The following is a 25984-nucleotide window of genomic DNA, read 5'->3' on the forward strand; positions in this document are numbered from 1 at the left end:
TGGCGCAAGTGGTTCCGCTCGCAGCGGTAATTCCGCCCCAAACGGCGCCCAACTGAATTTTTAGCCCTTTATGCTTTGACCTGATTTCTGATTGTCAGGAAACAAAGATAATGGGCTAAAGTCAGAGCTGTAAATTCAACAAAAAATCCTTTTGTCCACAATCTTTGTTGGTAAAAAGCAAATATCTTCAAATCGAATTTTATGTAGCATCTGATTTCTCCCCTTGTAGATAAAATGCTTCACCTCTGCTCTAACCACAGGGGATAAAATATTGAGTGCTACGGCTTTAAACTACAATATTCAGAAAAAAGGTTGCAGTCGGTGCTGGCAGGAGTAATAATGATGGGGAAAAAATCATAATAGATGCAAGGGCTTTTATGAGGCACCTTACTCAAAAATGTACAAGCACATAAATGCAGTTCACAGGAGTGAAACAGGGTGATCAGAAAGGGAACAAAAAGGAAAAAAAGCATGGGAGAAATACAAAGGAAAATTCTATAGTGAGTAAAAATATATATAAGAATTATATGCTGTGCATCAGATACATTAAAATGGGACACATGATCAAGTACAATTTTACCATGGAAAGAGAGAGGATATATTACAAAATTTAACAAAAATCTCACATTTGCTAGATAATAACAATTGCATTTATGTAGTACCTTTCATTTCGGAACATGAAAGAAGCTGCAGAATTATAAGTATTGCTGTTAGTAATGTCGAATCAGTGGTTCAGCACTCCGGCTCACACCACTCTAAAGCAGATCCCAGCTCTCAAACAGAAGAACCGGGAACAAAAGATTATTAACTTCAAATAAGTGATTTATTATTTCACAGATCAACCTCACTTAATCTGCATTCTCACCACATCCCCTCAAATCCTCACTCTCTCTCTCTCATTCCAGGAACAGATCCAATTGTCTCCTGAAAGCATTGATATTATCTGTGACAATGGCCTTTACTGGTAACTTGTTCCACAATTCTGTTCCTCTTTGGATGAAGAAGTCCCATCTTACTTCCTTCTCACTCATAGGGCTGGATTTTCCCAATGGAGGCGGGTTCGCAGCGGGAGTGCTGGTTGGCGGGTTCCAGTCCCGCTCCCAGTTGCAGCCGCTCTGGCAAAAGGATTTTCCGTTAATAGGGCTTGATAGGCCCGCCCTGCGGGGTTCCCGGCCAATTAAAAGGAAGTGGGTCTGATGATGTCAATTGATGACGCGTCATCAGCCGGTTTCCTTAAAGGGACCGCGGTCACATTCATTTTGACAGTTGTTCTGTCAGTGTTCTACAGCATTGAGGTGCTGCAAACACTGACAAGCACTGCACAAAGGTGCACGGTTGCACCCAGGCTCTCGCATGACTCCACAGCACGCAGGAAGATTCTCTTCCCTTCCCGTGGGCAGAAGAGACCTCCCCAGGACACCAACGCAGCCTGGTTGCACATTGCATAGGAGGGCAAAAGCAGGGATGTCATCAGGAGTACCTGGCTGCAGTGGCGCAAAACTTTCAATGATCTCAGTAGATCACGAAACGTTACTGCAAAGTCACATTCAACCTCATCCCCATAACTCTGCCTTCCCTACCCTACTCCTGCACATCCTTACACCAACTTACCTTGCACCTCCACCCATTCCTCTCTATCTACATTATCACTTCTCCATCTCGCTAGCCACCCCTCACACTCACCCTCATCCTAGTCCAATCATTCCAACTAACAACACACAAGGGTAGGCATTTGGGTGTCTTTTGCAATGTTCATGTAAAGTTTCTGTTAATGTGTTGTCAAACATTGAAATCTTTATTTTCAACACTTTGTGCTCTTGGACACAGCTGTGCTCACCTTTGGAAGTGTCTTAGTGAGTTGCAGTGAATGATGAGACACAACGGTATCCCCGCAATGGTGATAAGTGTGAAAGGAATGGCTTGGACGTTGTAGGAATGTTTTGTGGTGCTGGTGTGGGGTGGTGTTAACCTGGCGCATCATGTGGCAGCAATGGTGTACAGCGTCAAGTGAAGTAAATCTGGCCATGGTGAGGCCATCCCTGCCATCCCAGTCATCACCATGGTCGGGTACTGATGTCCTCTGTCCTGTGCAGCATCAGGTGATTGCGGAGAAGGTTGGTGTTGGTGTGCCTGGTGATGTTGGTGTTGGGGCTGATTGTGGAGGGATTCAGAGGACCAAGGTTATATTTTTTCAAGGGCTGGAATAGATGGCAGCTGAAGTTGAGATGACAGAAGCGATCTGTCAATGGTGAGAGAGCTTGCTCCAAAGAGATGACAGTGGATAGAGAGTTTACTCCAAATACTTCCAAACTACTTAAAGCTCAAAAGTGTCTTCCAAGTCCTGAAGGCTCAAGCTTCTGACGTTGGAAAGTGACCAGCTGCGAAATGGTAGTTTTCATATCACTTTTGCAGCTGTCACCTATTCACAGCAATGGGGAGACATAAAAAACCCGACCTACTTATCTGACGTGATCTCCAAATGATGGGAACCCCATTAAAAATGTGGGAAAATAGAAAAGGCTGGCAAAATAGTAGTTAACAAGCACTTAACAAGCAGTTAACTATCTTAAATGCCTCACTCGTTGCTTGGTGTCAGGTCTGTTCTGAAATCGCAGACCTGACAGTTTGTAAACTTACATGGAGGCAGGTTTGTAGCGTGTTCCCAACCTGCCATCAATCATTTTGAATGATGTCCTAGGGGGAGTGTTTGCTCGTGCTCTGGGGAGGGTTTAAACTAAAATGGCAGGGGGTTGGGAACCTGAGCAGGGAAACAGAGGAAAGGGAAACAAGGATAAAAGCAAAAGACAGGAAGGAGAAAAACAAAAGTGACAGGCAGAGAAATCAAGGGTTAAATGAAACATGGGCACAGTAAATAATAATTCTAAAAGATCTAAGAGCGTTAAAAAAACAAGCCTGAAGGCTTTGGCCTAGAAATTCATTATAGCCACTTTTGGGGCAGTAAAGTCGGGCGGCCGCTAAAGTTTGCGCCCGGCGCAAATTCGAGGCCACTTTGCCGATATTCATTAGCTTCGCCCTAAGAGTTTGCTCGAGTGCTAAAACTGGCGATGCACGGCTCTCTTTAGGCGCTAAGCCGGCGGCCTGGGCGCTAACACCAGAAGGTGGGCGCAGGGCAGGTGCGGCGAGCTGCTGATTGACGGCAGGCACTCTGGCTCCGGTGAGCTCTTAAAGGGGGAGGGTGGATTTGTTTTTTTGAAAGGCCGAGACTGCTGTATTTGTGTTGTTGGGGAGGGCTTCTCTCCATCAGTTTGTTATGTGGTACCGGCACACCACTTCCTCCTCCTCCTCCTCCTCCTCCTCCTCCTCCTCCTCCTCCTCCTTCTCCTCCTCCTCCTCCTCCTCCTCCTCCTCCTCCATCATCATCACCATCTTTGCCTCTCAGAAAGTGTTGCAAAACGGCTGCCTTTTCTACTGCAGGAGTGCCCTTTAATTTGCGCTCCCCGCGGCCCGCCTCGGCTGTGTACCGTTCCACTTCACAGTCATTCAGGCCGCCAGGCGCACAATGGGGCGGCGCGAGTGAAGTTCCGGTTCCGGGTGCACAAAGGGCGTTGCACGACAAAATGACGTCATGATCTGCGCGCGCAGCTGAGCGCGCGCGCAAAGACTTTGCGCCGGCGCTAAATGTCTACTGAAGTTGGGGCGAGGCGCAGATCGCGCTGCACCCGGGCGCTAAGCGCCTAGCGCTCGAGATCTGCTCCTCCTAAGGCGTTAACGGCTGGCGCAGCCAACTGAATTTCTACGCCTTTGTGTCTTAATGCGAGGAGCATTCGTAATAAGGTGGATGAATTAGCTGCGCAAATAGAGGTAAACGAATATGATATGATTGGGATTATGGAAACATGGCTCCAGGGTGGCCAAGGCTGGGAACTCAACATCCAGGGGTATTCAATATTCAGGAAAGATAGGCAGAAAGGAAAAGGAGGTGGGGTAGCATTGCTGGTTAAAGAGGGGATTAACACAATTGAAAGGAAGGATATTAGCTCTGATGATGTGGAATCTCTATGGGTAGAACTGAGAAATACCAAGGGGCAGAAAATATTAATGGGAGTGGTATATAGACCTCCAAACAGTAATGTGGAGGTCGGGGATGGCATTAAACAGGAAATTAGAGAAGCGTGCAATACGGGCACAGCAGTTATCATGGGTGACTTTAATCTACATATAGATTGGGCTAACCAAATTAGTAACAATACTGTGGAGGAGGAATTCCTGGAGTGTATACGGGATGGTTTCCTGGACCAATATGTCGAGGAACCAACTAGAGATCAGGTCATCTTAGACTGGGTATTATGTAATGAGAAAGGATTAATTAGCAATCTTGTTGTGCGAGGCCACTTGGGTCAGAGCAATCATAATATGATAGAATTCTTCATTAAGATGGAGAGTGAAATAGTTGACTCAGAGACTAGGACCCTGAATTTAAATAAAGGGGACTACGATGGTCTGAGGCGCAAGTTGGGTAGGATTGATTGGGGAATGTCACTCAAAGGGTTGACGGTGGATGGGCAATGGCAAACATTCAAAGATCGCATGGATGAACTACAGAATTTGTTCCTCCCAGTTTGGCATAAAAATTAAAAAAAGGTGACTCAACTGTGGCTAACAAGGGAAATTAGGGATAGCATAAGATCCAAGGAGAGGACATATAAATTGGCCAGAAAAAGCAGTAAACCTGAGGATTGGGAGCAGTTTAGGATCCAACAAAGGAGGACAAAGGGATCAATTAAGAGGGGAAAAATAGAGTATGAGAGTAAGCTTGCAGGGAACATAAAAACTGACTGTAAAAGCTTTTATAGATATGTGAAGAGAAAAAGATTGGTGAAGTCAAGCGTAGGTCCCTTGCAGTCAGAATCAGGGGAATTTATAATGGCGAACAAAGAAATGGCAGACCAATTAAGTACATACTTTGGTTCTGTCTTCACAAAGGAGGACACAAATAACCTCCCAAAGATGTCGGGAATATAGGGTCTAATGAAAGGGAGAAACTGATAGAAATCAGTATTTGTAGGGAAATGGTGTTAGGGAAATTGATGGGATTGAGGGCCGATAAATCACCAGGCCCTGATAATCTACATCCTAAGGTACTTAAGGAAGTGGCCCTAGAAATAATAGATGCATTGCTGGTCATCTTCCAAAATTCGATAGAATCTGGAACAGTACCCATGGATTGGTGGGTAGCTAATGTTACCCCACTGCTCAAAAAGGGTGGTAGAGAGTAAACGGGGAACTGCAGACCGGTAAGCCTGATATCGGTAGTGGGGGAAATGCTAGAAGCCATTATAAAGGATGTAATAGCAAAGCACTTGGAAAAAAGTGACTGGATTGGACAAAGTCAACATGGATTTACAAAAGGTAAATTGTGCTTGACTAATCTACTGGAATTTTTTGAGGATGTAACTGGTAAAATAGGTAAGGGAGAACCAGTGGATGTGATGTATTTGGATTTTCAAAAGGTTTTCGATAAGGTCCCGCATAAGAGATTAGCATGTAAAATTAAGGTACATGGGATTGGGGGCAAGGTATTGACTTGGATAGAGAACTGGTTGGCAGACAGAAAGCAAAGAGTTGGAATAAACGGCTCCTTTTCCGAGTGGCAGGCAGTGACTTGTGGGGTATCGCAGGGATCGGTCCTTGGACCCCAGCTATTCACAATATATATTAATGATCTGGACGAGGGTACTAGATGTAATATCTCCAAGTTTGCAGATGACACAAAGCTGGGTGAGCGTGTGTGCTGTGAGGAGGATGCCGAGAAACTCCAGTATGATTTGGACAGGTTGGGTGATTGGGCAGAAGCATGCAATATAATGTGGATAAATGCGAGGTTATCCACTTTGGTGTCAAAAACAGGAAGGCAGATTATTATATAAATGGCAATAGATTGGGAGAAGGGGAAGTGCAACGAGACCTGGGCGTCCTTCTGCACCAGTCGCTGAAAGTAAGCATGCAGGTGCAGCAGGCGGTTAAGAAGGCAAATGGTATGTTGGCCTTCGTAGCGAGAGGGTTTGAGTACAGGAACAAGGATGTCTTGCTGCAGTTGTACAGGGCCTTGGTGAGGCCACATCTTGAGTATTGTGTGCAGTTTTGGTCGCCTTATCTGAGGAAGGATGTACTTGCCATGGAAGGAGTTCAGCGAAGATTCACCAGGCTGATACCTGGGATGGCAGGAATGATGTATGAGGAGAGATTGGGTCGATTGGGCTTGTACTCGCTGGAGTTTAGAAGAATGAGAGGGGATCTCATCGAAACTTATAAAATTCTAACAGGACTAGACAGACTAGATGCAGGAAGGATGTTCCCGATGGTCGGGGAGTCCAGAACCAGGGGTCACAGTCTAAGGATAAGGGGTAAGCCATTTAGGACAGAGATAAGGAGGAATTTCTTCACCCAGAGAGTGGTGAACCTGTGGAATTCTCTGCCAAAGAAGGCAGTAGAGGCCAATTCATTAAATATATTCAAGAAGGAGTTGGATATATTTCTTAAGGCTAAAGGGATCAAGAGATATGGAGAGAAGGCAGAAACAGGGTACTGAATTTGGATGATCAGCCATGATGTCATTGAATGGCGGAGCAGGCTCGAGGGGCTGAATGGCCTACTCCTATCTTCTATGTTTCTATATTTCTATGAATTTAACAGCTGTCCTGCCACCGAACACACTCTCTGAGCACCAGCAAAATCATAGCCATAACTTCCTAATTTTGACCCTTTCACCATAGTGAACAATTTACTTGGATCAGTTTTGTCAATTCCTTTAATAATCTTAGAAATTTCAATCAGGTCACTCCTCTAAAGAAAAAGAACTGAATTTTCTTAATGTTTCCTCATAAGAAATTGCTGATATGCAGAATCACCATTCTTGCTTGCCTCTGGACTATCTCAAGGACAATAAGACCTTTTCTATACCTGCATTATAAGGGCACATTGATTTCTGTCCTTCCCTGTCTCTTGCTTTTCCTCCTCGTTCTATTTTAGTAATCTGCTTGCATTGACATTATTCCTTTGAGTCAATCTGCTTCATTGAAATGAACTGGTTTTCCCTTATAACTTGTAATTCTGCTTCTTCCCACTCGTTCCCAGCTTTTTTCTCTTTTCAACTGTTCCCTCACTTTCTTTCCCCTCCCCACTCTGCTCATTCTCTTTTTCATTATTTCCAATTATTCCACCTGCCTGTATTTTCTGCTTCCTGACACAAACATTGTACAGCATAAACATACACAGAATCACAAGATACTAACGGATGAGGAAGGACATTCAACCCATCACAATTCATAATGACATTGCTGTATCTATTTTTTATGGGATGTGAACATTGCTGGCGAGACCAGCATTTATTGCTCATTAGAAGGTAGTGTTGAGACAACTGAATGGCTTGTTAAGCCATTTCAGAGAGCAGTTAAGCGTCACATATAGGGCAAACCAGGTAAGGGCAGTAGATTTTCCTTCTATAAAGAACAGTAGTGAAGCAGATGTGTTTTTATGACAATGCAACTATTTTTTTTTAAATTCCAGATTTATTTAATTAGCTGAATTTGAACTCCACAGCTGTCATCGTGGGGATTCTGAACTTGTAGGCCAGCCCTTTAGGATTACTAGTCCAGTAACATAACCATTATGCTACCATTCCTTTTATTGCTTTGCAAATGATTTCAGGGCTTTTGCCTTTTCTGCCCTTTTTGCCTGGGAGTCCATTCCAAGTGTAGATCACTGCATGAGAAACCCTTCTCATTTCAGTCTTACTACCTTTTACTAGTTTGAACCTACATTCTCTTATCCTACTCTCACCTTTTAAATTAAAGTAGCATTTTGGCTTAATTTTTTCCATACCATTTACAATCTTGTGTACCTTTATAAGATCACCTCTCAAACCCCTCTTTTCCAGGCTGAAGCTGGTTATAGAGTTCCGCCTATTGCTCAGTTGGTTAAGGCAATGAGTAGCTAAACCAAATAAGTGAGGTCCCAGGTTAAATCTCAGGTTGAATTGGCTGATCTCAGTCATGGTAGCAGTAGGGGTGTTACAATTGACCTCACTGTTCCTGGAGGGTTAGAGAGGGGAGACAGCAGCCAGAAGTTCTTGCTTCTGATTGCTATGCAGTGACCCCTGTTGAAAATGTGTGGAAATTTGGCATGACCAAGAATTGGACTTGGCTTTGGAGTCTACCAAGCCTGCTCAACGCACGTTATTAAAGCTCATGTGACGAATCGGCACTGGAGGGAAGTACCAGAAAGAGCCTGTGTCCCAGCAAGGAGCCTTCAGATGAAAAGGAGGGAAGAAAACTGGTGGAAAACGGAGGTTAACATATTACTGTACTTCCCCGATGCAGTCTAAGAGCAAACATTTGTGGTAGAGCTTTCTGCAATGCCATTGTGAGGTTCTACACCATGTGGCATGATAAATGGGAGCAGGTGTCTGTGGCAGCATTTTCCATTCCAGGTATCACTGCAGGGGGAAGTCAATACAAAGTGCATTTTCACGAGCTGCCTACATCTGACAGTGTTAAAGCATAAAACATTGGAACAAGCAAAGATACTGCCCTTTATATCATTTAGGTCAGTTCAGATGAATAAAGTTCCTCAATAGCACTTGTAAGTTTAAATTCAGTGAAGCATTAGATTAAGACAAGGAAAGAATCATATTCAGATTTCAAAAAATTCTTGATTGTAACTGTCAAAACAAACCAACATCTTTACCCATGTGTGATATATCTCACAAGTGCAACATCTCAGCAAATGCAAAAGTGACATTATTAGCTTAGGAACAGGCCTCCCTCTGGGCTAATATTTATTGAAATCTAATGGAAATAGCAGATTGTTTTTATATCTGCCTCTTTATAGGAACCCCTGTTCATAAAGTATTTTATAACATTTGCTTCATAAACTTCCTTTAACTATAATGAGAAACTCATCTGCGAAATTTTTGCTCACTGGACAAATCAATCGAGTGAAAAGGTAAACCCTTTCAGTTTCCTTGGAAATGTTCATTGAAGATGTAAGACATGTTAGTGGGGCAGGCAAAGGTTCACCATGTTTGCAGAATTAAGTATTGGGAAGCTTTACCCATTGGTTATTTTCCAATATGTCACAATAGAAACTAAATTCAACATTTTCAATAGCATCTGTGTCTGCTTGTCGCTGTAGGGAATGTTTTATGTGGAGAGTATTTTATGTTTCCTGCAATGATTGATCACAGATATATAAAAGGAACATTTTCAGATCATCTTTCTTTTTGACATGACATTCTTGCAGTAAAAAAATTATGATTTGCTCATGTATGTACTTAATCCAAACGGAATTGTAATTAGTTGAAACATATAAGATTATTAGGGGGATTGACAGGATAGGTCCTGAGAGATTGTTTCCCCTGGCTGGAGAGTCTAGAACTAGGGGGCATAGTCTGAGTAGAAAGGGGTCGGCCATTTAGGACTGAGATGTGAGAAATTTCTTCACTCAGGGGTTGTGAATCATTGAAATTCTCTACCCCAGAGGGCTGTGGATGTTCAGTCTTTGAGTATATTCAAGACAGAGGAAGATAGATTTTTGGACATTAAGGGAATCAAGGAATATGGGGATCAGGCGGGAAAGTGGAGTTGAGGTAGAAGATCAACCATGATCTTATTGAATGACGGAGCAGGCTCGAGAGGCCATATGGCCTACTCCTGTTCCTATTTCTTATGTTCTTATGTTCTTAGTTGATGGTTTAACAGCTTGGCCTTGATTTTAACCACCCCACCCCACCCCTGATGGGCGGGAGATGGTCAGGAGGGTGTGGTTAAAATATCGGGTTCAAGCAACCTGACCCCATTCCCGCCCGTTTAAAATTTAACGAAGACAAATCAGGCAATTGACGAGGCTCCCACAAAAGGCAGGCGGGGGCCTAATTAACATTCAAAAGTCACGGCCCGATGATATCATAGGCGCTGCAACTTAAAATTAACAGTAAGTGAGGGGGAGGTGCTGTGCCGTTCCCAGCAGCAGATCCGAATCGGGCGGTGCCGACTGGGCAAAGTACGTAATAAAGATCTGCTCCTTTATCACTCATTGTTGTCCAGGTTGAGAAGAATGCCCTCCCCGACCTCACAAGAAAGCCTTCGGTCTGCCCCACCCAGATCACAGCCTCGTTGTCCTCCTTCTCCAACTACCCTGGAGTGTGGCCCTGTTGTCCTCTCTCTGCCTTGCCAGGTTTTCCCCATGCTCCCCTGCATCCTCCCTGCCTCCCTGTTCATATCGGGCCTCTGTTTCTATTTGATAAATAGCTACAAAAATACCAGGGATCATTTCTAAATTTGCTTCACAATTTTGATGCAGCAACTCTGGCCTAGACATTCGATTAAGGCCAAAAAGGGGTGGTGCCACCACAGGCCAAAGTTGACAGCTGCCTGCAAAAAGAGCACAGGTAGCACCGGTATTGTGGTGCTGCCAGCTGATGGTAAGGTCTGATGGTTCTGATCAGAAGGTCGGGTCTAAAAGGAACGATGTGCCGTTCTCACTAGATCGCGATTTCTTAAAGTGACCTGCTATGTTTCCGGTTATGTTTCTCGGTTGAAAGAGAGGGTTTGCAAGATAAATGAAAGCGTAAAAATAGACTAATCTGTCATATTTTAAAGAATGCAACCAATATTTCCGATTCTACTCCCTAGAATACAAATAAAAGCAACCTATTCTTTTAATACACATACAGAGTGAATAAACTTTGTTATTACAGAGGCTTTTCACTGTGTGTCCAGAACTCACAGACCTGCTCCGGTTGAGTGCTGGCATCTAAAGTGTAGAGAACAGCCATTCAATCTGCTGATGTTTTGCTGCAGCAATCACCATGAGCCCTCTCGCTGGGCTGGACATGCTCTGTAGAGTTATTGAAGACTTTGGCGGAGATCTATTAAATATTACCAGAATCCAGCCAAACAGCCTCTCGGGCAGTCACCTTATTAACAGTTACATAGCACCAACACCCCCTCCCCAACCCCGCCCACGCCCCACCTCCTCCCAATTCCCCAGACAATACAAATTGCTATTTCCCGTCTTTAAGAGATATGGGGGCCAATTGATAAATTAAGATTTTCAATAAGAACAAAAAAGCCCTCTATAAATCTTAATATTTCTTTGTTTAGCGGGTTCATCAGCATTTTCTTGATGGAAACTGGATTTTGATGAAAAGATCAAAAGAATAAATTAATGAAGCAAAAACAAAAAAAAAGCCAGCTCGATCTGGATCATATTCCAGAGTTTTTGCAATAAACTGAAAGACAATTGAAGTCTGTTATTTGAATGTAACTTATTTAAAAGTAACACAGTAAATGTAAATTTTACAGAATGTTTACTGTACTAAAGATAAGTTTATAGATCTCCTCTGCTTTCTCCTGACTCTACATGCTATCAATGGCTGCACACACGGGCGTGCTTTGGAGAGGGCAATAAGAGGAGCGGCGACATCCAAAATTGCTGAGCATATGTCAATTCAGCGTTGCACACTGAGTTACGTCACGGTCCTGGTAATTCAAATACTTGAGGCGAGCGCAGGCAATGGCAGCGCTGCTGACTGGCCCAATAAGGCGCCTGCCGCGTTCTGCGCCGGAAGTGGGCGGAGGCAAAGTGGCCTCCAATTTTTCTTCAACAATAGCCTTAACGGCCGGCACTAAAGGTTCCAATTTCTAGGCCCTAATCTCATCTTCACGCTTCAAAATTTCGGATATTCAACATTCCCCATTTTTTAAATTCCCAATATTCTACAGATACAATTTCTGAGGGCTGTGCTATGTTACTGAATGAACATGGTTCAAGGTAACATAATATCACAGCACAATTTTCTCTGACATTTTTCACTCCTCCTTTCCTGAAAATGTTTGCCCCTTGCTGAGGTATCGTTCCAAGGGTACAGAGTGCTCTGACTTACTTGTTTCAAGTGACCATTATTCAAGTGTACCTTTGACAGTGAGCATTGCAAGCTATTCAACTACTGGAACCATCACATCTAAGCCTGATTCTATCCTCACCCACATGTTCACACATCCAGCCCAGATCACTGGATAGCAATCAGAAGCAGGATTCCTGGCAGATTATTGCATTCCTAACCAGGGTTGCTGAGGGCCATGTTAGCACCCCTACCACTGTCTGACTGAAATCAGCTAACTCAGTGGGTTTTTAAAAAATTGTTTTTGTGTATTTACATGTAAGATGTCCTAAGCATATGTACCTGCATATTCATTTTAAAACGTTTCAAAAATCAAGTGTAGTTATACTGCCACTTTCACATTGAGCTAAAGTGGTCTTGACTACAGATAGGCGCTAAACTGGCAAGTATAACTTGGGTGTCAATTCCTGATCCGAAAGCTAAGCGCATAAAAGCTAAGTAGGATGAGCTCCCCCGCCACCACCCCCAAGAAGCTACTTTACATCAACTTAAAGTCTGTACTGGTTTCAGTGTAGCTCCAATTCAGTGTGAGTGGCATTTTATAAGCACCAGATGGTCCATTTTTTAAACTTCAAATGAAATATTTTTAACATTAGGACAAAGTGAACAGATTCTGCTGTCCTCGAGTTGTACTGGGAGAACAGGAACGGGGCGCGCGCAAGCCCGGTAGTGGGCGGCGTATCCGGAGTGTTCATGGATGTGGAGGCCCTGCCGATATTACCAGCAGGGAGATAGATCCAGGTGGGACATCGTATGTAAGTCCCCTGGTCGATCTTAACTGCCTATTTGCCCAGATTCCGCCAGGCGGGTAGGGTTAAAATCAACCTTCGACTTTGTTTTTCTGCTTCCAAATTGTCGTAAGGTTTGCCAAAACATTGTTTTAAAAAAGGACAGAATATGCAACTTTAAAACGAGGACTGAACTATATCAGTGTGCCCTGCTCACATTAACCCCTCCTCGCTAACCTGGCTTCCCCTTAAGACTACACTGTCTTAATTCCCCATGTGCAATCCCACGGGAGATTGACTAGGTTTTAGTTATTTGTTAACATTAAGATGGTACTTCAACAAGTCACAAATAGTTCAGCAGATTTTTACCAAAACTATTAATGAATATCTTACTAGGCTTTGATCATTTCATATTACATGCATGAATCCACAAATGCAGCAGGAGGAGAGGACATATCAAACTTGCTTTGAAATGCTCTCTCCATTAGTTCGGAGAGGTGGTAGTGATCGTCAGTCTGGTGAGTCTTGTCTTCTTCCTCGACAAATTCAAAACCCTTTCTGTGTTGGTGTCAGTGAGATATTTGGCTCTCCTGTTTCCTAAGCCGAATGTAATATTGCCAGACTCATTAAGCTGTTTTAGGGTCTTTGGGCACGCTGGTGTTTAGTAAGTCCTGGTAGTTTTACATTTGACTTGCAGCCAGCTGTGTAAGACCCATGCTTCGGGAACCCGTGGCACAAACACCCCACTGTAACCAATATAAAAGGGCCTTCAGAAAAGTTAATTGTGTTAATAGACCCTCACTGGGCGTGAAACATCAGCAGGTGAGGTGAAGGAGAAAATGAAAACAAATAAGGAGACTAAGGGGATTATTGACAGCCAATGGTTACAAAGTGAAACACACCTTGGCTTTGTGTAAAACAAATGTTTGTGTGAGTTTAGGCACTTTTACCAGGGAGTTAGGGAGACCAACAACACAGTGACGTAAATGTGCTGCCCTTCAGTGTTTATACTGTTGCCTTGTTCTGGTTCCCATGTAGGCCCTTAAGAAATAGGTTCAACAGGCATGACGTCATAACGTCTGGAACTATCACTTCGTGGGTGCTATGAAACAACTGCATATAGTTGGAAGGCCAGGAAATTTGATGCCGAGCCAGTTCTGTGCATCAGCGTTGTGGCGCTATTTTGCATTACAATGTAACAAACGCTGCTGCATTTAATCAGCTTGGTTTGTTTAGCAAGCCACAGGAGGAGGTCGCTGTCCCAATGGCAGATTGCAATAGCTGCCTTCCTCTTTGTGGAGGTCGGGTCATTGATGGCGTGAGACCCATGTGTCTACAGTGAATAGCACTTTAGTAAATTAAATCTGCCTTCAGATTCATTATCCACTACAATTTACTGGGGGATGCCTTCCAGCCATGGGCACATGGCTAGTTAAAGCCAACTCTAGCTGTGACTCACTGACTCTCTCCTCCTTTAAGACACTTCTTATACCTTATCTTTTTGACCAAGCTTTTAGTTACCTGTTCTAATGTCTCCTTCTTTGGCTTCGTCTCAAGTTTTGTCTGTGAAGTGCCTTGGGAATTTTATAAATTAATTTCAAGGTGCTATATAAATGCAAGATGTTGTTGTTTATTGTTCAGATCCATGACATCATTAGCACAGATTTGTCAACAACTAATCACTGGGAAATTCCAGCGTTCCCAAATCATAGAACGTAGAAATGCTCAGGACCAGAAGAGACCACTGTGACCCATTCAGCCAGCCCGAAAGTCCCAAAAATACCACAGACTATTCTGTCTCTAATAACCATAAGTTGCTTTCTTTGCCTAATATCTATTCAGTCCCCTCAAATTTAATGAACCTCTCTGCAGATCATGAGTCATAACCAGACTTTTCCTACAACTCACACTTTATATCCCTTACTTTTTCCCTGCATTTTTATGCTTTCCTTATGTGAATTCACTAGGTGAATTTTTTTTTTTAAATATACTTTTTGGCAAAATTGTTTTTGTGAGCATCATGTTAGGGTTTGTCAGTGATGTGGAATAGAAATTAAATCAAATTATTAGACTTTGTATTAGTACTAAACACTCTCAGTATTGCACTAACAATTGTGGAGTTTTCTCTACTGTGCCCTTTGAATGTGCCCCAATTCCAGTCTTCGATAAGTACCACTTATTGCACTACTGTGCTAGTTCCATTTCCCATGTTAACTATTTCTGTAGTTTCTCTGAGTAAGGCTATCAACTTAGTGTTAACCTGTGCTGAATTATAGATGGGTTGGTGCTATGGACTTACTCCCAGTAGGAGGAGAACATCAGTAGGAAGACACCATTTGAAAGAATTTCACTGAGGACCCTTTTACTGGGATTGTCCTCCCAACATGATTCAGCAAATTTCCTAGAGCCAGCCTCAGTTAAGTATTTTAGGCAGTCTCCAGTAATATTCCAACCCGCACTTAGGAACTTAGAACATAAGAATATAAGAAATAAGAGCAGGAGTAGGCCATATGGCCCCTTGAGCCTGCTCTGCCATTCAATAAGATCATGGCTGATCATTAACCTCAACTCCACTTTCCCGCCCGATCTCCATATCCCTTGATTCCCCTAGAGTCCAAAAGTCTATTGATCTCAGCCTTGAATATACTCAAAGACTCAGCACTCACAGCCCTCTGGGGCAGAGAATTCCAAAGATTCACAACCCTCTGAGTGAATAAATTCCTCCTCATCTCAGTTTTAAATGGCCGACCCCTTATCCTGAGACACTGCCCCCCTAGTTCTAGACACTCCAGCCAGGGGAAACAACCTCTCAGCATCTACCCTGTCAATCCCCTTCAGAATCTTGTATGCTTCAATGAGATCACTTCTCATTCTTCTAAACTCCAGAGAGTGTAGGCCCATTCTACATTAGCTCACATCATAGGTCAGCCCTCTCATCCCAGGAATCAATCTAGTGAACCTTCATTGCACCGCCTCCAAGGCAAGTATATCCTTCCTTAGATAACAAGACCAAAACTGTGCACAGTACTCCAGGCGTGGTCTCACCAAGGCCCTGTATAATTGTAGCAAGACTTCCTTGCTCTTATACTCCAACCCCCTTAACTTACCACAGCTGAAGGGGGGTGGGGGTGAGGCTGATGGCGGGGGGACTGAAGGAGAATGGCAGCTGTTGCAGGATTTCAACACTTCCAGAAGTTCAGAAGGCCAGGCAGCATCACTGCAATTTTCAGTTTGGCTGTCTTCACTAAACTTGCAAAGTTGCTCTAATAAGGGTGTGAGCTTCAATCCTCTCTCTGCATTAAAGTGCCTGCTATGACCAAAAACACTCTCTGCTGAATTCCCACTGGACCAATGTTGTCTACCGGCATGAATAGTGTCCACCATGACTGAGGCACTAACGGCAGAAAATGTAATGTATGGCATTACCCTGTCATTATCCCATCATCATTCCATAGTTACACAAATGCTTGCAATGCCTGGCAGAAGTGATGCCAGAAAACCGGAGCAGATATAGAAACGCGTTGTGGTTCCAGCATAAGGGGCTCTCACCAGTACAACCCAGTACCAACAGAATGCTGGCAGGAACACAAGAGAAAAATCCTGCCTTTTCAGTCAGCAGAAAGAAGAAACTTTCATTCCATCTGCATGGTCTGGATTTGAATCCAGGTCTCAGAAGTGAAAGAACGCTATTGTAACCAACTGAACCTCCCAATCTGTAATGTTGAGTAACTGTTGAAGTATTTTTGCAGCACTGAAGAGGATGAAGAATTTGGATTTAGATTAAATTGATCTGGTTTTATCAGAGACTCCCTGTGCCTCGATGGAGGGAATTGTTCAGGGGGGTCAGCGGGCGCATTCAGTGGTGGGTTGGGTGGGAAAAACAGTTTTGACAGCGGGTCGGGATCCCACTGTCAACCCGCCACCATGTGCCTTTCCCAGATGTCGAGTCTGTCAACACTGAACAGACCCGACAGGCAGTGGTGGGGGAGGCAATTCAGGTCATTATGACCTTGTTAACAGCCCATTAATAAGTATTTTGAGCTCACCTTACCATTTTACAAGGTCGCCCTTGGGGTCCACACTGTTCGGGGATCATGTCAGATAACCAGGTCGGGAGTTGTATAACCATGGAATCATTTCATTACTTGACAGCTGCAAATGTGCTATAAAAGCTCCCATCTCACATCTGTTCACTTTCCAAGCTCAGAAGTTGTTGCTGACTGCAGTTGGAAGACAGATTGAGCTTTATGCAGGTTTCAAGTGTTTGGAGTAAACTCTTTATCCAGTGTCACCTCATTGGAACAACCTCTCTCACCATTGACAGATCGCTTCCGTCATCTCAAGTTGACCTGCCATCTATTACATCAGCATCGGTGCCCTTGAACCTATTTCACCTTGGTCCTCAGAATCTCACCACGATCAGCCCCAACACCAGCAGCACCAGGCACACCAGCAGCACTAACAACAACACCAACCATCTCTGCAATCAACTGATGCTGCACAGGACACAGGGCATCAGCACCCAACCACATTGCTGCCCAGGAGGCCAGGGATGGTCTCACCATGGCCAGATTTACTTCACTTGATGCTGTACACCCTGGCTGCCACATAATGCACCAGGTTGGCACCACACCACACCAACACCATAAAGAATCCCTGCAATGCCCAAGCCATTGCTTTCATACTTATCAGCATTGCGGGTGGTACCATTATGTCTCACAATTCACTGCAACTCACTAAGCCACTTCCAAAGGTGCACACATATCTGTCCGAGAAAGCAAAGTGTTCAAAATAAAGGTTTCAATGCTTGACACCACATTAATAGAAACTTTACCTGAACATTGCATAAAACACCCAAGTGTCTACCCTTGTGTGTTGTTAGTTGGTATGATTGGACTAGGATGAGGGTGAGTGTGAGGGGTGGCCAGTGAGATGGGGAAGTGATAATGTAGATAGAGAGGGTTGGGTGGAGGTGCAAGGTAAGTTGGTGTGAGTAAAGATGTACAGGAGTAGGGGAGGGAAGGCAGAGTGATGGGGATGTGATGAGTGGCACAGCAGGATGAGGTTGAGTGTGGCTTTGCAGTAACGTTTCGTGATCTACTGAGATCATTGAAAGGTTTGCGCCACTTCAGCCTGGTCCTCCTGATGACATTCCTGCTTGTGTCCTCCTGTGCAACGTGCCACCAGACTGCACTGGTCTCCTGGGGAGGTCTCTTCTGCCAAATGGAAGTGAAGAGACCCTCCCTGCGTGCTGTGACTTCCTCTATAAGCATAGCGAGGGAGTCATGGGAGAGCCTGGGTGCAGCCATGCACCTCTGTGCAGCGCTTGTCAGTGTTTGTAGCACCTCAATGCTGTAGAACACTGACAGCACAAATGTCAAACTAAATTTGCGCATGGTCCCTTTAAAGAAACTGACTGATGATGCATCATCAAATGACGCCATCAGACCCATTTCCTTCACTTGGCCGGCAAATGCGCTGGGTGCCCAATCAACGTAAAATAATTTTGGACAGTGGGCAGTGAGGCCAGGACCCGCCACCGACATCCCCCGCCACAGACCCGCCGAGGTAGGGGGAATCGCGGCTGATGTATCTGCATTCTACACAATCTGGTCACAGTTACAGACCGTTACCTATTAATTTCCTCAAGTCTGTTATCCAAAAGTAGACCACTTGTCTTCTGTTGATGCAGTAATGAGCTTTTCACTGCCTTAGCTAAGGAACTAAGAACCTGATTACTTTCTAGCAATTGATTACAGTGTTAAGAAAATACGATGTTAAACAAGGCCAATGGTCCTAATTTTTGCATGGTATAACATTATCACTACACGAAGCTGAAATCTCAAGCATCACATTCTGTAGAATATATTTGTATTCGTGCTTTTAAATATTGTCAAAAAAAATTATAACTCACAATAATTGTCTATAATTAGAGAATTTGACTCTCATCAAATTTTAGTGATTAGCTGCTTAAAAAAATTAATTTTTACAGTCAGGTTTTTGGCATTTAACTAGCTTTTACTACTTGTAGTGAAATGGAGATTCCCTGCCTGGCATTCCACAGGTCAACCAGTGTCTTTAATCTCATCTGACATTCAAACTAATTCTGTTTGAGCCCCAACAAGGATCTTAAAGATACCAACAAGTGTTTACAGTGCAGCAAAGTCTACACCAGAATGAATCAGTCACCCGAGCATTCACATAACACAGTGCTGGGTGTGGGGTAATTAAATAAAGGAACCCAAGGTCTAAATCCATTGCCACTGAGGCAAACAATCTCACAAAACCAAATCCTCCTCTATCCTGACACAAAAGAGTTATCACTTCAGGAATCTTGCTTTGATTTCCACTAAAATAAGGTGTCACTTAAGGCCAGAGTTGGGTGACTGACCGTCTAATGAAATTAAAGCAAGTGATTTTACTTCAGTTGGATTCTGAATTTTGCTCCTGTAATGAAAATGATCCATTAACTATAGATATAAGATGAACTATCAATAGAAAACTTATTTAATTTAAGCAAGTCCCAAACCTCATCTTATATATAATATATCATATATTAAATAGCAGATTTACTGTGGCACTGCTCCCAATGAATTGGAGGATACACCGTTTTATGACAGCAAGAACAGGGAAAGTATTACAGGAATTTAGTGTGGACACCTATAGGAGGTGTTTGCTGTGCGCAAGACTTATATAATAGCTGCATACATAATTATATACAAAATGGCCAGAATTTTTAAATATAACAGGTAAAATTTGGTGGTTAAAAGGAATCTGTATTATTTGCCAATTACCTGTCGTACTTGTGAAACGTAAATATTCTGAGATAAAAATGTAGCACAGGCAAACAGTACCAATCTCTAGTAGAATTGGTTAGTAACCTGGAAACAAATGATCTCCTGGTTTCTAGTGATTATTGAGCAGATAGATTTAATATCAGCTAAATTCAAAATCAACAACAAAGGGCTTTATTTCCGCTTTCCTTGCGAATTGCATTGTGTTTTTTTGGTCATTATTTTTGGCCTGCTCCAGAGAATGGCAGTACAGGAAACTTTCTGGTATCCAGCACAGACGGGACTGACGTGTTGCCGGTTCATCAACAATTCCGGATAAGCGAACGCTATCGTAAAAGATACGGAGCTCAGAGCTCCGTATAAAGCAACAAACTCTGTTGCTTAGGAACAGCTTCAAAACAATCGGCACAAGTTGCAAGCATCTCTGTAGCTTAGCAACAGCTTCAGCTACAGCCTTGCAAAGCAACAAATAGAGTAAAAAAAGTAACTAAAAGTAAAAAGTTACCTGAACCGACTCCTGAATTTTACCGGTGGATAGAGCGTTCTGGTTATTTAGGGGTTGGTTAATTGAAAGTTTCCTGTAATAGAAACATAGAAGATAGGAGCAGGAGTAGGCCATTCGGCACCTCAAGCCTGCTCTGCCATTTAATGAGATCATGGCTGATCATCCAATTTCAGTACACTGTCCCTTCTTTCTCCCCATATCCCTTGATCCCTTTAGCCTTAAGAAATATATCTAACTCCTTCTTGAATATATTTAATGAATTGGACTCAACTGCCTTCTGTGGTAGAGAATTCCACAGGTTCACCACTCTCTGGGTGAAGAAGTTCCTCCTCATTTCTGTCCTAAATGGCTTACCCCTTATCTTTAGACTGTGACCCCTGGTTCTGGACTCCCCCGCCATCGGCAACATCCTTCCTGCATCTAGTCTGTCTAGTCCTGTTAGAATTTTATAAGTTTCAATGAGATCCCCTCTCATTCTTCTAAACTCCAGCGAATATAAGCCCAATCGACCCAATCTCTCCTCATACGTCATTTCTGCCATCCCAGGTATCAGTCTGCTGAATCTTCGTTGCACTCCCTCCATGGCAAGAACATCTTTCCTCCGATAAGGTGATCAAAACTGCACACAATACTCAAGGTGTGGTCTCACCAAGCCCCTGTACAACTGCAGCAAGACATCCTTGCTCCTGTACTCGAATCCTCTCGCTATGAAGGCCAACATACCATTTGCCTTCTTAACCACCTGCTGCACCTGCATGCTTACCTTCAGCGTCTGGTGCACAAGGACACCCAGGTCTCGTTGCACTTCCCCTTTTCCCCAATCTATTGCCGTTCAGATAATAATCCGCCTTCCTGTTTTTGACACCAAAGTGGATAACCTTGCATTTATCCACATTATACTGCATCTGCCATGCGTCTGCCCAATCACCCAACCTGTCCAAATTGTATTGGAGTTTCTCGGCATCCTCCTCACAGCACACACACCCACCCAGCTTTGTGTCATCTGCAAACTTGGAGATATTACATCTAGTTCCCTCATCTAGATCATTAATATATATTGTGAATAGCTGGGGTCCTAGCACCGATCCCTGCGGTACCCCACTAGTCACTGCCTGCCACTCGGAAAAAGACTAGTTTATTCCAACTCTTTGCTTCCTGTCTGCCAACCAGTTCTCTATCCAAGTCAGTACCTTACCCCCAATCCCATGTGCTTTAACGTTACACGCTAATCTCTTATGCGGGACCTTATCGAAAGCCTTCTGAAAGTCCAAATACACCACATCCACTGGTTCTCCCTTATCTATTCTACCAGTTACATCCTCAAAAAATTCCAGTGATTAGTCAAGCACGATTTACCTTTTGTAAATCCATGTTGACTTTGTCCGATCCTGTCACTGTTTTCCAAGTGCTCTGCTATTACATCTTGTATAATGGACTCTATCATTTTCCCCACTGCCGATGTCAGGCTTACCGGTCTATAATACCCCGTTTTCTCTCTACCACCTTTTTTAAATAGTGGGGTTACATTAGCTACCCTCCAATCCATGCGAACTGTTCCAAAGTCTATAGAATGTTGGAAGATGACCAGCAATGCATCTACTATTTCTAGGGCCACTTCCTTAAGTACTCTATGATGTAGATTATCAGGGCCTGGTGATTTATCGGCCTTCAATCCCGTCAATTTCCCTAACACCATTTCCTTACAAATACTGATTTCATTCAGTTCCTCCCTCTCATTAGACCCTGTGTTCCCCGACATCTCTGGGAGGTTATTTATGTCCTCCTTTGTGAAGACAGAACCAAAGTATGTATTTAATTGGTCTGCCATTTCTTTGTTCCCCAGTATAAATTCCCCTGATTCTGACTGCAAGGGACCTACGCTTGACTTCACCAATCTTTTTCTCTTCACATATCTATAAAAGCTTTTACAGTCAGTTTTTATGTTCCCTGCAAGCTTATTCTCATACTCTATTTCCCCCCTTTCTTAATTAATCCCTTTGTCCTCCTTTGCTGAATACTAAACTGCTCCCAATCCTCAGGTTTGCTGCTTTTTCTGGCCAATTTATATGTCCTCTCCTTCAATCTTATGCGATCCCTAATTTCCCTTGTTAGCCATGGTAGAGTCACCTTTTTTGTTTTATTTTTATGCCAAACAGGGATGAACAAATTCTGTAGTTCATCCGTGCGATCTTTAAATGTTTGCCATTGCCTATCCACCGTCAACCCTTTAAGTAACGTTCCCCAATCCATCCTAGCCAACTCGCGCCTCATACCATCGCAGTTTCCTTTATTTAAATTCAGGACTCTAGTCTCTGAGTCAAATACTTCACTCTCCATCTTAATGAAGAATTCTATCATATTATGATCGCTCCGCCCCAAGGGGCCTCGTACAACAAGATTGCTAATTAATCCTTTCTCATTACATAATACCCAGTCTAAGATGGCCTGATCTCTAGCTGGTTGGTCCAGGAAACCATCCTGTATACACTCCAGGAATTCCTCCTTCGCAGTATTGTTACTAATTTGGTTAGCCTAATCTATATGTAGATTAAAGTCACCCATGATAACTGCTGTGCCCTTATTGTTGTAAGGCTCGCAAGATTCTACAGACTCCCCCAAACCAAGAAAGAAGAGATTTTGGACTGTTTCAAAATAATATTGGGCCAAAAGGGACTTAAAATCAAAACCCCAGGATTTTTGGCTATTTTAAAAGGCATGTCCAGGCCTGTGGAAAAGCTATAACAAAGGAACTGGGTTGGGCACTGTGGGACAGACAGTTTGAGTATTGGAAAAGGCCAGATTGTCTGAGAATGTTCTGGGCCATCCCAGCCATTCTACTTAAAGACAATAGGCCCACGGAAGGACAGTTCCTGCCGAAACCTACAGGGCCATCAACAACATGAATAATACAATACATGCCACGAATCAACAAAAGAGACCCTGGCCCCAGCAGGAGAAGACAATTGAACAACAGTTTAAAACCACTCAGAGCGACATCCAAAACTACTTCGCACACTTAAACTGATTTCAAAGCAATTCCAAAACTAGTTAAAAGTCAATTAAAAATAGATGGGACCAGCCCCGAAACTTGATAAGAATTTAAACCTATTAAAATTAACGAGCCCACCAAAAGTAACAATGGGTCAGAGGAGATTTGGCGGTCAGATAAGCCAGGCCTCAATACAGTATAATTAAGGCCTGCTTTTACACAGAAAACAGTTCAGTTCAGAAAGGTTAAGTTCAGTTCGGTGCAGCTCAGAAAGGAGTTCAAGTTCATCATCATCGGAGAATTGGAGACTCGAAGAAAGAAGAATGAAACGAAAGGAAAAAGGAATCATGGCAACCAAAGGCCTCAAGAAACCAACAACTAACAATATTACCACCAACTAGGTAATATTGGGCCACCGCGACCAACAAGAAACCAACCAACAAGAAACCGAAGACCTGCAAGTTTTTCCCACTCTACAAACTATTCCTGTGTTTGGTGAGCATTTCCTGGTCCTCTGGAATCCAACCTAGTTAGTGTAGTGGGATTGGGAGAGGTGAAGTATTTTGTCTATTGTTATTCTCCCTCGTATATTCCGAAGTGTTCCCCCTTTTAGAGTGATAAGATTATTGTGTTGTGTATATTTTCTTGTCTCAAATAAAATCCAAGTTCTTTTCACCAACTCAGTTGTCTGCGGCAATTTCATTACAACCCCCAAATAAGTCCAGGTCTAGAACCAAGGGAGTGGGAGCGATTCGAACTGCTCATAAGTCAGAGGTGAAGCTGAACCACACCACCGCTTACATTGCACGCGTCTCTAATTTCCTGTTTAATGCCATCCTCAACCTCAGCATTACTGTTTGGGGGTCTGTATACAACTCCCACTAACATTTTCTGCCTCTTGGTATTTCTCAGCTCCACCCATACGGATTTCACATCATCAGAGCTAATATCCTTCCTTACTATTGTGTTAATCTCCTCTTTAACCAGTAATGCTACCCCACCTCCTTTTCCTTTTTGCCTGTCTTTCCTGAACATTGAATACCCCTGTACAATTTTTAAATGTCTGATATCACTGAATATGATTTTATTACTGAGAACAAAAGAAAAGAGACAATCACAAATCACCTGTACTAATGACCTTTTGACGCTTCTCAAATAGCTGAGTACCACACTACTAGTGGCAGAGTTTGCACTGTTGCTGTTGGCCTGCTTTTCTTTTCTTTTCAGGGCCAGTGGACTATATCCTATTTTTGCCAGCTTCTCCTGTTTCAAATTCCGATCTGATCAACTGGCTGTGGATCGGTCTTTCTTGTCCCTTTCTTGGGTTACCTCACACTGCTTTGTCTAATCACAAGGCCTTTGTTTCTCTCATGTCTTTAATTTCTTTCCATTGTCATGCCACTCATCTATTCAGTTCCGTTTTTTCTGTTTTCCCCTCACTCCCCACCTTCCTCTCCCCTTTGTTCTTATTCTATTAAAATGCTTGCTCATCTTTCACTATTTTCCAGTTCTGATGATAGGCTGTATGTCTGAAACATTAACTTATCTGTTCTCCCCTCAGATGCTAACTGGTCTGCTGTGTGTGTCATAAAACATAGAAGATAGGAGCAGGAGTAGGCCATTCGGCCCTTCGAGCCTGCTCCGCCATTCAATGAGATCATGGCTGATCATCCAAATTCAGTACCCTGTCCCTGCCTTCTCCCCATATCCCTTGATCCCTTTAGCCTCAAGAAATATATCCAACTCTTTCTTGAATATATTTAATGAACTGGCCTCCACCGCCTTCTGTGGCAGAGAATTCCACAGATTCACCACTCTCTGGGTGAAGAAATTCCTCCTCATTTCAGTCCTAAATGGCTTACCCCTTATCCTTAGACTATGACCCCTGGTTCTGGACTCCCCGGCCATCAGAAACATCCTTTCTGCATCTAGTCTGTCCAGACCTGACAGAATTTTATAGGTTTCGATGAGATCCCCTCTCAATCTTCTAAACTCCAGTGAGTATAAGCCCAATTGACACAATCTCTCCTCGTACGTCATTCCTGTCATCCCAGGTATCAGCCTGGTGAATCTTCGCTGCACCCCCTCCATGCCAAGAACGTCCTTCCTCACGTAAGGTGACCAAAACTGCACACAATACTCAAGGTGCGGTCTCACCAAGGCCCTGTACAACTGCAGCAAGACATCCTTGTTCTTGTACTTGAACCCTCTTGCTACGAAGGCCAACATACCATTTGCCTTCTTAACCGCCTGCTGCACCTGCATGCTTACCTTCAGCGACTGGTGCACAAGAACACCCAGGTCTCTTTGCACTTCCCCTTCTCCCAATCTATTGCCATTCAAATAATAATCTGCCTTCCTGTTTTTGCCACCAAAGTGGATAACCTCACATTTATCCACATTATAGTGCATTTGCCATGTTTCTGCCCAAACACCCAACATGTCCAAATCGTACTGGAGTTTCATGACATCCTCCTCACAGCATACCCTCCCACCCAGCTTTGTGTCATCTGCAAATTTGGAGATATTACATCCAATTTCCTCGTCCAGATCATTAATATATATTGTGAACAGCTGGGGTCCTAGGACCGATCCTTGCGGTACCCCACTAGTCACTGCCTGCCACTCAGAAAACGACCCGTTTATTCCAACTCTTTGCTTTCTCTCCGCCAACCAGTTCTCTATCCAAGTCAATACCTTGCCCCCAATCCCATGTGCCTTAATTTTGCACGCTAATCTCTTATGCGGGACTTTATCGAAAGCCTTCTGAAAGTCCAAATACACCACATCCACTGGTTCTCCCTTATCTATTTTACCAGTTACATCCTCAAAAAATTCCAGTAGATTAGTCAAGCATGATTTACCTTTTGTAAATCCATGTTGACTTTGTCCGATCCTGTCACTGCTTGCCAAGTGCTCTGCTATTACATCTTTTATAATTGACTCTAGCATTTTCCCCACTACCGATGTCAGGTTTACCGGTCTATAATTCCCCGCTTTTTCTCTGCCACCTTTTTTGAATAGTGGGGTAACATTAGCTACCCT

This window comes from Somniosus microcephalus, chromosome 9 (assembly GCF_052327205.1).
Source record: "Somniosus microcephalus isolate GS21.2 chromosome 9, FLI_Smic_1.0, whole genome shotgun sequence".
NCBI lineage: Eukaryota > Metazoa > Chordata > Chondrichthyes > Squaliformes > Somniosidae > Somniosus > Somniosus microcephalus.